Below are 11,926 nucleotides of genomic sequence, written 5' to 3'. Positions count from 1 at the left end.
GAGGAGGAAGCAGGAAGATCAGGAGTTCAAGGCCCCCCTGGGCTACATGAGACTGATCCAGTCTAAAAGAGAAACAGAGCCAGGCAGTGGTGGTGCACGCCTTTAATCCCAGCACGTGGAAGGCTCAAGCCTTTGATCCCAGCACTTGGGAGGTACATGCTTTTGATCCCAGCACTAAGGAGGTGGAGACAGGATCTTGAGCCCATTCAGTCTGAGGATTCATAGAGACAGGATGACCCATTTGGTCTGAAATTTCATAGAGGTAAGATGTCTCTAGTGGCCGCTGCTCTGCTTCTCTGATCTATCAGCTTTCACCCTAACATCTGACTGAGGGTTTTTATTGAATAAGACTAATTAGGGTCACACTTCAGACCACAAAGCAGCAAGGCCATGTTTTCAATAGCTGTCCTCAGAAGCTTCGTAGTTAGAAAACTGATTGACGGAACACTCGAAGGAGGGCCAGGGTCCCACATCACTATTCAAGTGACTATTTGTTTCTAGCCATCTTTGCTTCTTAAAACACTGACTAACGTTCAGACAACTACATGGTTGTGAACGGACAGCGACCATATTAGTAGTCGTAGTGTTACTATTATTAACTAAAGCAGCAGAAAATGTAGTTTCATCATCACATAATTTTAAAAATAATATATATTAAATATTGAAATGTAAATAAAAAATAAACCTCCCGAATAAGAAAGTGGTTTAGAAACTGTTTCCATGTGGCTCAGTGAAAGAAGAGTCAAGAGAATATATCATTTCAACGCTAAAGCACAGCTCTCACATCAATGGAATAAGAAACTGTATCCTGATGCCGGGCGGTAGTGGCGCATGCTTTTAACTTTTAAGCCCAGCACTCGGGAGGCAGAGCCAGGCTGATCTCTGTGAGTTCGATGCCAGCCTGGTCTACAGAGCGAGATCCAGGACAGGCACCAAAACAACACAGAGAAAAAACCCTGTCTCAACGCCCCCCGCCCCCCCAAAAAAATAGTGTATTCTGGAACATAGATAAATCTTTTTGATTATATGTATGCATATAAGTGCAGCTCTCTGATGAGATCAGGAAGGGTGTCTGATCCCTGAGGGCTGGAGTTATAGGTGGTTGTGAGCAGCCCAACAAGAATGCTGAAAACTGAACTCAGGTTCTCTGCAACGCCAGAGAACATGTTCATAACCGCTGAGCCATCTCCCCAGACCTTAATTTTTTTTTTTTTAAGATTTAATTATTATGTATACAGTGTTCTGCCCACATGTATGCCTGCACGCCAGAAGAGGGCACCAGATATCATTACAGATGATTGTGAGCCACCATGTGGTTGCTGGGAACTGAACTTAGGACCTCTGTAAGACCAGCCAGTGCTATTAAAACTGTGAGCCGTCTCTCCAGTCCCCAGCCCTACATTTTTTAACATCCACTTATTAATTTATTTTATTATGTATGTGTGTTGGTCTAACATGTGTCAAAATGTGCCTGTGGGGATTAGAAGACAACTTGTGAGAGATGGTTCTCTCCTTCCACCACAAGAATCCTAAGGATTGAACTTGGGTTGTCTGGTCTGAGCCATCTCACTGAGCCAGCCCACAAGTCCTAAGTTCTAGTTTCTAAAATGAGAATTAGGAAAATAAGAAAAAAAAATCCTCAACAACTTCCATGTTAAGTTTGATTTTAAAAAAAGTAATTAATAACAAAAGTGGGAATCTTGGACTCTCAGACTCCCTGCATTTCAACCCATGTTCTATTAACATCTTCATGGTCTTGATTGAATCATTTAAACCCTTAATTATCTCTATTCCCTGACCTCTAAAATCCTGACAATGTCATTACGTGCCTTTGAGGCCCTTCTGAGGGTTAGGATAAAGTGTCCATGAAAACTTGCTCAGCACAGTTCTTGAGGTGTAGTATTTCTACATGTCTGTGTGCTTTGTTTGATGTGACACAGAGTGGTGCGATGCTATACATCTTAGACTGGCCCAGAACTCAAGATCTTTTGCTTCTGCCTCCCAAGTTTGAGAATTATAGGCATGCATCACCATGCCCTGCTTGTATATATTTTTTTAAACATGTATAAACATGAAGCAATGATCTACAGAGACAGAGTCTTATGGTCTTGATCTTAAATGTCCCACCAAAGTTCATGAGTTAAAAGGCTTAGTTCCAGCTGATGACACCATTAGAAACTACTGGAAGCTTTATGGGGTGGGGCCTAGCTGAAGGAAAGAAGTCATGCTATTGAAGCAAATTTTGGAAGTCTTGTGGTAAGGTCCTCCCGAGATGAGAAAGACACAATGTCACTGAATCAGCATCAGTACACACGCAGCCTTATTCCATTCCTGCGTCCTGAGCGTCTAGCTTAGTCTTCTATTGCTATGAAGAGACACATGACTAGGGTAACACTTACAAAAGAAAGCATGTAATTGGGGTGGCTTACAGTCTCAGAGGTTTAATCCATTATTATCACGGTGGCACACAGGCAGACACAGTGCTGGAGAAGTAGCTGAGAGTTCTACAACCAGATCTGCAGGCAGGAGAGAGAGCGCGCACACTACTGGACCTGGCTTGGGCTTTTTTTTTTTTTTTTTTTTTTTTTTGAGGGGGGAGCTGAGAATCGAACCCAGGGCCTTGAGCTTGCTAGGCAAGCGCTCTACCACTGAGCTAAATCCCCAACCCTGGCTTGGGCTCAAAGCCCAGTAACACACTTCTTCCGACAAGACCACACCACCTGTGGTGGTTTGAATAAGAATGGCCCCCCTAGAGGCTCATAAATTTGAATGCTTGGTCACCAGGGAGTGGCACTATTCAGAAGTGTGGAATTCTTGGAGTAGATGTGACATCTGATGCCACTTTCTGGCTGTATTAGGCAATGGTATTCACAGACACATGCACATACTTAGAAATTTAAAAAAATTTTGTATTTAAATTTTTTAAAAAATCAAAAAAACTCAAAGTCAATAGTTACCATTTAACTATATTTTAAATTTGTTCTGTATCTCAAAAATTCCATATTTTCTCTGTACGTTTGCGCTTCATTATAGTGTTCCCATATTGTAGGAGTCACTTAATTTGGTTTGTAAAGTACTGAAAACACTGTTCTTAGTTTTGCTCAATCTTTCCAGTAAGGTCATTATTACTTATAGGAAATATGAAAGAAAAGCAGAAATACGAAATGAAAATCATCCGTGAGCTAAGTTATCAGAACTGGGAGGATCATGTCTTTAGGAAGTTGCTTTCCTGGTGCCAAGGCTTCCGGCTGCTCTTGCTGTGAGCATTGAGTTTCCTGGAGACATTTGCACTCTGGACACCTCCACTTTTTAGAGATCCCTGTTAAACTATCCCATAATGCCATAGTACCTCCCCAACATTAACCTTTGGGGATACATGTCTGAACCATAATTATCTTTATGGAAGAGATTCTTATTAAGTCTCTCTAGAGACAGACCAACAGTTTTCCCCTGACTTGACACGTCTGTGGCATCTTCAGCTTCAGTAACCTAAACAGAAGAAAAAAAAAAAAAGTGAATGAGAAGCATGTTGTTTCTCCTGCTTACAACTTCACTGAGTAGACCCGGAAATTTCATTCAGACTCCATGTGCTTTAGTAGACTGTGGCTACTGGGGCCTTCCTTGATCTGCCTTCTTAGAGCTGTGTACTGTGATAGCTTGCGAGTCCAGGATTCCCTCTGCTGGGCAGGCAGAGCTTTAGGCCAGAGCACTGTTCCAGAGCCTTGCTTCAGTCAGGGGTGGGTCTAACCAGGAGTTAACAGGATCCAAATCTCCCTATTACAAGGACAGACACTCTGAGTGTGAATGGTATCTCCTACCAGATAAGGGATCAGCAGACCAGACACCTCCTTATCTGTGGGTGGACAGAGCCAGCGCTCTGCTCCTGTTGCCACCTGGCTTATTCGCTCCCCTTCTTGCCAGTCAGCTGGCTTTGCTTGTGCACCTTTCTCAGGTTCTACCTACCTGAATCAAGAGGTTCCTGGCTTCTCAGAGGGCTGCAGCACACCTCAAAACAATGCAGACCTTCGGGGAGGTCATGGGCTTCAGACCCGGGGTCTGTCTGCAGACAAATGAATTGAAGCAGTGTCTCTGAGATTTCCTCCAGAGCTGACATCCAACCGGCTACGAACAGCTGAGGTGTGATCAAGAAGGAACAGTGAAGAAGACACAGGACAGACGTGAGTGCCTTCAGCCTCCTGTGGGAGGGAGAACTGTGTCTTTTGACTATGAGGTTGTTTTTGGGTTTGGTCTGAGCCGAATGGTCCATAGCACTGCAGGGCAAGTTGGTTTTTTTTTTTTTTTTTTTTTTTTTTTTCAAGCTTACTAAGGAATAACGGCTCTCTCTCCCATGGAAATCTGAAGCAGGGAAGGTGGGGAGAAATCTCAGCGTTTTTCAGGAAGGTAACTACTGATGGTGTGAAGACTTGAGGACACGTCACTAAAATCAGAACTTCCAAGCAAAGGAGTGGTGGGAGGTGAAGGAATACGATACTTATTTTGTAAAACAATTAATTACTTTGAAATCAAAGCCAAGTCTTTTCCCTGGGAAGAAATCGTCCCCAGTGCTAGAGACCAGAGTGGCTCTAGTGATGCAATGATGCGACTTTTGTTCACTAATCTCTTTGCATCCAAACAAGCACAGATGCTATGTGCACAGTGGGCTTTTTCATGCGTTTATATGTGGGGGAGAGATTCTTCTTAAGATAATGTATTTCTTTGGGTTCAGTTTGAGTTGTGTGCTTTCTGAGAATTAAACTGCCGATTTTCCCAGCTGGTTTTAATAGGCCAAAAATCACTTCGGTTTTTGTAATCAGGGGTCTGCAATGCAAACATCGCCCACGAGGGGGCAATGCACCCTGGGTATTTAGTTAAACTAAAGCTTGGGGTTTGCAAAGCCCATCTCTAGGACAGAAGCCACCAGGGCACACGTGGTGAAAGGCAGGTCTCAGCACATGAATGTTACTCAATGTCGTGTCTCCCAAACACTCAGTGCTGGTCAGAAACTTTCTGGCTGTTCCTAAGGGCAGGGTGAGAAATAAAACTGTTTTCTGTTGCATTGTCCTTAGGCTCCACCAGGAAAAAAAAATTTCTGTATAGATGCAAAATGTACCCACTTAAGTCATCAACAGAAATAACTTCAGGCAGGTGCTGGCACCCACTGGGACAGGAATGAGCTACCGTTGGTTTAAGTTTCTTGTGTGAGTTTATGCAGATCTGAGAAGCACTGTGTTTCTCCCATGCTTTGTACCTGCCCTGGGACTGCCCTAGTTACAAGTACTTAGGCTTTGAAAGAAATTACTAAGTAAATGTGAATTCTCAAGAAGAAAAAGTTTAAGCTAGAAGATCAAATTTCTTTTTATATTTCTACTGAGCTGGGTTTCCACCAACTGTGCACAAAATAGAATACACATGATCCAAAACGGAAGAAATAAAAGCCTGGAACATCTGATGATGAGAAAGATCAAGGGAACACTGGGTACTAAACCCCAGATGATGGGAAAGATGAAGAAACAGCATTGGGTACCAAGCTCCAGATAGTGTCTACAAAAGCATGACTTGATCACACCCCGATTTTTGCCCTTTGGGTGAACTCAGCCAGAAGGCCATGCTTACTGTTGCAGGATCTGTTTGCATCTCCTGATCTCCTCTACCCCACCTGCCTCAGCACCAGAACTCCGGGTTGTCTGCTTCCTGTTTGATTGCACACCATCCTATCACTGTTTTCAATGCCTACCTCCCAGCTGGTGGCACCGTGCTGAAAGCTGGAAGATCCTTTAAGGGGGTGAGGCTGGTGGAAGTAGCAGTAGGCCCTTGAGGTATACCTGGCCATTGGTTCTGGTCTCACTGTTTCCAGACTGCTTCCGTGTAAGCAGCCTCTCCCACATGTTCCTGCTGCCAGAGACTGTTGCTGTTCTGCCTGGTCTTCTCCAGCAAGATATTCAAAAACCCTGTGAATCCAGGAGCGAAACTAAGTCCTTTCTCCCTTAAGTTTTGTCTATCAGGTATAGTGAACACAACAGTGTGCACATAAGACAGCTATTGTACAAATCGGTCTGTTTTAGCTCATTACAGTGTATATAGCACTATGACCAATATGAAACCAGAGAGACAGATTTTCAAACAGCAAGGATTCTTTTGTCCTTATTTTCCTACTTTGTTGATAGGGTGGATGTGGGTACAATGATGGAAGTCTCAGTAGTCATGCTGGGCAGTCAAGGTGAAAAACACACAAATGAAAATGATAAAGGGATTGGGAAGTTAGCTCAGTGGTAGAGCACTTGCCTAGCAATCACAAGGTCCTGGGTTCGATCCTCAGCTAGAAAGAAAGAAAGGAAGAAAGAAAGAAAGAAAGAAAGAAAGAAAGAAAGAAAGAAAGAAAGAAAGAAAGAAAGAAAGAAAGAAATGATAAAGAAGTGAGAGAGACGAGCTGCCATGGCTGCCAAACTGTGTGCCCAGGTCTGTGACAAGAGCAAGGAACACCCATAGTTTGGTTTTCAATTATTTACAGCTGAAGGCGACAATAATGGTCCAGCGTGGTATCAACCAAGAGACATTCTTCGGGATCCCTGCAAGGACTGGGTGAGGGGGAGCTCCTCAAGAGTGGGCGGCAGCTCGGGTCCAAAGGGGCTGGAGTGAGAAGCAGCGCTGCTTTTTACCTGCCGCCTCCATTCCCTGCTGGCATATGCATCTGCTCTGCTGCTGCTGCCACCACTGCCGTCAGAACCCAGCTTCTTTAGCCTTCAAACATGGACTGAAGCCTAGGGATGCCCTAGTAATCCTTCATTCAGGACTTCATTCAGCATCAGAGAAGGATAGCCTTGTGAACTGAGTAGCTTCTAGGTTCCCAGTCTCTCCAGCATGAAGGCAGCCGCTGTTAGACGGCTCAACCCTGTTTTGTAAGTTAATCTAATGTATCCACTTTGGGATATAAATTGATCCCATCCATTCTCTTCCTCCAGAGAACCCTTATGCAGTGATCCTAATGAGCGGAGATACCTTGAGAAAAACAGGACAGGTGTGACTAAATACACAGATCTTTCTAATGGCTTATTCTGTCATTTCATCCTTTTTCTCAGTCATGGCGTGTGGAGTCCCTGATGATCAGTCTGCTTTTGAAGTGCCTTGAGGTACAGCTAAGTTGGGATGTTGTTACACAAAGTTCAATGGTTCGACACTCTTTTACTGACATTGCCCCATCAGAGTTGTGTAAAGACAGCTGCATTTGGTCAGAGACACGGCTGTAGCTATTTCTAAGTTTTTCTTAGGAGCAGAGGTAGTGTTTACTCTAAACCTTTCTTTATAATTGGTGAACAAAAAATAAAAATCCTACCCCTTCACTTATGTTGATATTTGATACAAAATAAGAACCAATAGCCAGGGCACTCACTGAAAGGATGCCCTGCATCTCTGCCTTTCAGGCTGTTCTGATTAACAAGTGTTTCTCTGCTGCTGGATTGAAGACAAGCAGGTCCTCTTCTCTCTAGACCAGTGGTTCTCAACCTTTGGGTGGTGATTCCTTTGGAGTCAAACTACCCTTTCACAGGAGTCCTATTTCATAAATCCTGCATGTCAGATATTTACACTATGATTTATAACAGTAGCAAAATTACAGTTATAAAGTGGCAACAAAATAACTTTATGCTTAGGAACTGTATTAAGGGGCCGCAGCATTTGAAAGGTTGAGAAGCGCTGCTCTAGATGCTGTATTTTAAAAGCAGTGGGAAGGAGCCACACCATATAACAGGGCTCACATGGGAGGTTTGTGGAGGGCACCGGAGAGAAGGAAGAAGAGAAAGGGGTAGAGAAAGGGGCAGAGACCAGTCCCTGGGGGCCAAAGTGAAGGATGAGAAAGAGAGAGAGAGATGGGAGGCGTACAACGCCCACCTTCTGTAAGGAAACATAGCAAATGCACACAGGGGGCGCTCTTAGTGGCTGCAGCTGAGGTTTATCCTGTCAGGATCCTAAGCGCAGGCCAGTACAGATGCCTAAATGCTAACATTCCCACTTTTTCTTTATTATAAAAAGGTGAGGAGTTAGAAAGAGGTAGCAGATGAGGCAGGATGAGGGCGCCGTGTTCTGGAGACTGCTTCCTGCTGGCCTGGGGTGGGGGGGCGCGGGCGCGTCGATCATCTTTGGGGGACCTGAGAAAACTAGGGTGCTGGCCACATCCTGGGGTAGCTGGCTGTTTCGCTTCACTGTCTAGGCTCTGTGGAACCGTCCAGCACTGCTTGGACCTGGCAAGATGCTGTTCAGATGGATCCAAGTCGACTCCCCAGAGCTCACAAGAAATCATGATGAGGTTAAGATGGAGGAGAGTCGCATGGTTGCTGTTAATAGTTACATGCACATACACACAGAATTAAACAGGAACTGAGTAAATAGAAAGGGAGAGTCGATGTGTGCTGAGCAAGACGAAGCAGCTGGCTTCTCCATCTCTGATTCACAAGTTGCAGCAAACAGAGCATTTAGAGAGGGAGAGCAGACAGACACAAACAGGTCTTGGAGCAAAGAGAAAGAAAGTGCACAATTCTTTCTTGGTTCCCCAGCTGCCTGGTCCAAGGAATACTGAGGCCAGTCTCACATCCAGGGGAGCGGTCAGAGGTGGGTAGCCCCACCAGAGACCCAATTGTTGGTATTGAATGGAAGGTAAAACTGTTGGTGAACGAGAAAGCAGATGTGTTGCTGGTGGAAGAGAACGAGTCAGAAAGCGCCTTTGTTACAGTTGAGAGAGAAAATCTGCAGCTGGTGGAGCAGGCAGGAAGGGTCCCAGCGTGAAGTGGGTATCCTTGGCGGGCCCTGCCAAGGTATGTCACTAAACAAATATGCCACATGCAACAAGGTTACTCCAAGAGGTTTGAGGGAGGGGGAGAGCGAGAGTGAAAGGCTGCATGGGAGCAGGGACTTGAGAAGAGAAAGTTTGAACACAGGGAACCCCCTGACATCTACTGGATTGCTGTCAGAAGTTGCGAGGGTCCTGTGAAATACCGGGTTATAGGGGGCTGGTAAGCGGCATTTTGATTAGTATTTAAGGAGTATGGGACCAAGTCTGACTGCAAAGGTGAATAAGTTAAGCCCTTAAATTGGGTGCTAGATATGGAGGTAGGTGCATTTTCTACGAGTGAGGTAGAGAAGGTCCAAGGGCTGGAATCTCTAGCATGCCAGAAATTCAGTGAGGACCAATGAGGAGGTACAGGCTGTTCAGTGGACCATCATCCAAAAAACCAGTGGCCGGTGGGCTAAAAGCCTGAGTAAGACACAGTCATCTGGACTTGGAGAAAAGCCAGAAGGAGAGGATTGTGCTCGAGAAACGAAGCCTCATTCGTGAGAAATGACCAGAAGCGCGCGCGGGGGTGGGGGTGGGGGTGGGGATGTGTTACCAATCATTGGTGTTGGATGGAGAGCCCCAGCGATCCGTTAGGTGGGAAAGTAGGTAGGGCTGTGGCTGGTGGACCAGGGTCCAGGGCCCCAGCATGTCTCAGACTGCCGGGAGAGACTATTCGAGTCAGGTCACCAAGTGCTGTGTTTTAAAAGCAGTGGGAAGGAGTCACACCAAACAATAAGGCCCACGTGGGAGGTTTGTTGAGGTAAGGGCAGAGAAGGGGGAAGAGACAGGTCCCTGGGGACGAAATCGAAGGAAGAGAAGGAAAGACAGGAGGTGTACAAGGCCCGCCTTTTACGAGGAAACAGAGCGAATGCACACAGGGGGTGCTCTTAGTGTCTGCAGCTGAGGATATATCCTGTCAGGCCCCTAAGGGCAGGCCAGTACAGATCCCTAAATGCTAACACTAGACCTATGCAGTGAGACAGATCAACAGAGTCCATAGAGAAGATGGAGGTGGGTGCACTGGTCAAAGAATTTCTCACTATTCAGGGGTGCAGTGGGGCACACATGGGTCAGGACTTCTGACAGGTCTCAACTGGTCTGAGAGCAACATGAGTCCAAGGTCTCAGGTCTTTTAGAATTAGTATCAGTTCCCATCTTCTATCTTACTGGGACTGCTGCTATAGCCTAACTGAAAGAATTCTGGGCAAATCAGCCCTGGCAGGACTAGTGGAGTGACTCTACCCAACACAATGAATGATCAGACATCCGGAGCGAGGGTCCCTGGGCATAAAAAAACCACTAGGTTATGGTGATATTTTATTTGTACTAAAATGTGATTTGTATGTTAATAAATAAAGTTGCCTGGGGATCAGAGCTAATAGCAAGCCTTAGCAGAAGCTGGGCGGTGGTGATGCATGCCTTTAATCCCAGCTCTTGGGAGGCAGAGCTAAGCAGATCTCTGTGTGTTCAAGGATACAGCCAGTATGGAGACACACGCCTTTAATCTCAATACCAACCATAGAAGACCTGGAGGTCTGTACAGACAGGCAGTGACTAGGTCATGTGGTTGGGTTTACAACCAATGAGAAGGCAGAACAGAAACTCGATAAAAAGACAGACACACAGGAAGTGGGTCTCTTTCCGAGAGGTAGGACAGGGAAGGGTAAGGTTTTTAGCTCTTAGCTATTGCTTTGACCTCTTGGCTTTCATCTTTGTATTGGCTCTGTGTTTCTTATTTAATAAGACACTTGGTTACATTTACACTAGGTCTCTTTAAAAGCATTGCTAAATGCTAACTGCCTTCATATTTTCTTAAACTAGCTGTGGTTCCTGATTACAGAGTGCAGATTATAATATGGCTGCATAAGCCAGGTTTATCTTATATGCTTCACTTACTTTAGGGGGCAATCTGGTGATCAAAGAGAAAAGGAAGTCTTAGCAAGGCAGCGTTAGCCGGGGAGGTTCTAGTCCCTCAACATGACGGCAACATGACGGCAGCTGGCAGTCTCTTTGCTGTTGTGTGATGTTTTGTTTGTGTTCTGACAAATAAAGCTTGCCTGGAGATCAGAGGGTGGAGCCAGCCACTACTTAACCATAGAGGCCAGGCAGTGGTGGCTCCTTTAATCCCAGCATTTGGGAGGAAGAAGCAGGAAGATCAGGAGTTCAAGGCTATCCTGGGCTACATGAGATTGAACCAGTCTAAAAGAGAAACAGAGCTGGGTGGAGGTGGTGCATACCTTTAATCCCAGACAGGAATATAAGGTGGGTGGAGACAGGAAGTCAGGGCCCATTTGGTCTGAGAATTTGTAGAGGTAAGAAGTCTCTGGTGGCTGGCTGCTCTGCTGCTCTGATCTTTCAGCTTTCACCCTCAATATCTGATTCTGGGATTTTATTGTTAGAGACTAATTAGGATTGTGCTTCACTCTGCTAAGTGTATAATCCTAATGTGTATAGCGTCTTAGGACCTCCCTCTTCCAACATGAGGCCTTTCAGCTTTACTGAAGTCTGGATAAATTACTTCTAACCACTGTCAACATGTCTCTAACTTCACACACGGGAAACCTTCAAAACCACTACATGCCATGTTGTACAGTGGCATGCACAAGAGGGTGCACCTGTTGGCAAAGAAAATCACTTGGAACTTCCAGGGCTCACTCTGTGTTACATATGAAGTTCCAGTTGGGATATTTGTATCTCTGGTTTAGGGCTGGAAAGAATTTCTTGGCAGTTTTAAACATATGGGGTAGGGTGAGTCTCACAACTCTTTTTGGTTCATTTGGAAGCAGTCCCGACAATTGTCATCCTCAGATGTACCCCAACGTTTGCAGATTAAATGACAACTTATTGCAAGGAATTCCTGAAATACTAGTGGAACAGAAGAACTAGTGCATCACTAATTGTTTTAGTCACTGCTCTACTGCTGTGAAGTGACACCATGATCACGACAACTCATAAGGGAATGCATTTAGCCGGGAGGCTCAGTCCATTACCATCATGGTAGGGAGCATGGTGGCAGGCATGGTGCTGGAGAAGCAGCTGAGAGCTGGATCCTGACCCACGAGCAGCAGGCAGAGAGAGAGAGAGAGAGAGAGAGAGAGAGAG

The sequence above is a fragment of the Peromyscus maniculatus genome, chromosome 10 (genome assembly GCF_049852395.1).
Source record: "Peromyscus maniculatus bairdii isolate BWxNUB_F1_BW_parent chromosome 10, HU_Pman_BW_mat_3.1, whole genome shotgun sequence".
NCBI lineage: Eukaryota > Metazoa > Chordata > Mammalia > Rodentia > Cricetidae > Peromyscus > Peromyscus maniculatus.
The sequence above is the reverse complement of the archived record's forward strand: the minus strand, read 5'-3'. Positions refer to the sequence as shown.